General features: G+C 38.1%; 1 protein-coding gene across 1 annotated transcript in view; it reads left to right on the forward strand.

Moving 5' to 3' along the window:
- The window catches only part of PCDH7 (protocadherin 7), a 471,716-nt gene that overhangs the window by 294,448 nt on the left and 175,649 nt on the right, over positions 1–1,619 (forward strand). The window lies entirely within an intron of this gene.

The raw sequence follows: 1,619 nt of genomic DNA on the forward strand, positions 1-1,619 counted from the left end.
TCAGAATTTTCTTTGATGTTTGGCCGTATTTCATAAGTATCACTCAAAATTTGTTGCAGCGAACTAAATATTATATGTATGGCCCAATTAATAGAGGAACATCCTGTTAAAAATCTGAGTTCATTGAATCCTGACTCCCTTATCTTAAGATTACATAAGAAAACATCTCATAAATGAATCGGTACTGATTAATATCCAGGATAAATGGTTTTTTCAGCCCTGCCTCTTCCTCCAGAATGCTGGGTTTGACCTTGGAGAACAAATCTTCCCTTTCTGATCCTTAATTTCCTCATCTGAAAAATCATGATTATGTAAGTCACTATTTTCTAAACATTATTTCCACACTGAAATTCCACTTTAAAAATTATTTAAAGCCTCAAAAAGGAGAAGCTTAACATCCTGTTTAATAGCCCATACAGCCTTAGTATCAAAAGAAAGTAAACATGCTTTTATATGATAATATTTTTATATTGAGAAGTACTGTGATTTGGTGAGAAAGTTTAGATTTGGTTCAAATGTGCATATGTTTAAATTTTTTTCTTAGCTATGTGATCTCAGGCAAGTTTTAAACTTTCTGAGCTTTGATTTTATAATTTGCAAGAAAAAATATTGGAATGATAATATTTTAAAAGTTGTTATGACTTTTAAAACATCTACACCATTATCTGGCAATATTTGGCATTCAATAAGTGTTTTTTCTCTTCCTAATACAATATACTTCTTTTGTTTTAGTAATATCTGTAATAAAATATATCAATTCCTAACTAATATACTACATGTAAGTAACTGTTGAAAATTCAAGATATTTATTTTTCCTCTTTGGTAAATAACAAAGACACAGTTTTCACTGATGTAAAATAAGGAGATGATAATGAAAAGTCCATCTTGAAGGGGGTGAGAGAAATTAATTATTATGACCGGGCGAGGTGGCTCACACCTGTAATCTCAGCACTTTGGGAGGCCAAGGCGGGTGAATCACGAAGTCAGGAGATCGAGACCATCTTGGCTAACATTGTGAAACCCCCTCTCTACTAAAAATACAAAAAATTATCCGGGCATGGTGGCAGGCGCCTGTAGTCCCAGCTGCTCGGGAGGTTGAGGCAGGAGAATGGCGTGAACCTGGGAGGCGGAGCTTGCGGTGAGTCGAGATCGCGCCACTGCACTCCCGCCTGGGAGACAGAGCGAGACTCCCTCTCAAAAAACAAACAAACAAAAAAGAAATTGATTATTATTTCTGGATATTAATAAAAACAGTTTTATTCTTAAACAAAATCACAAAGAAACCACGTGTAATATTTAGAACTCTTCAAGTTAATGACAATTTTCATTGGTGAGAAAAGATTAGTGAGGCATCAGATGGCTGAATGAGTGATCCTTAAAAAAAATTGGGGGGCCGAGGCGGGCAGATCACGAGGTCAGGAGATTGAGACCATCCCGACTCACACCGTGAAACTCTGTCTCTACTAAAAGTATAAAAAATTAGCCCGACGTGGTAGCGGGCACCTGCAGTCCCAGCTAGTTGGGAGGCTGAGGCAGGAGAATGGTGTGAACCCGGGAGGCGGAGCTTGCAGTGAGCCGAGATGGCGCCACTGCACTCCAGCCTGGGCGACAGAGTGAGA

This window comes from Mandrillus leucophaeus, unplaced genomic scaffold (assembly GCF_000951045.1).
Source record: "Mandrillus leucophaeus isolate KB7577 unplaced genomic scaffold, Mleu.le_1.0 Scaffold45, whole genome shotgun sequence".
NCBI lineage: Eukaryota > Metazoa > Chordata > Mammalia > Primates > Cercopithecidae > Mandrillus > Mandrillus leucophaeus.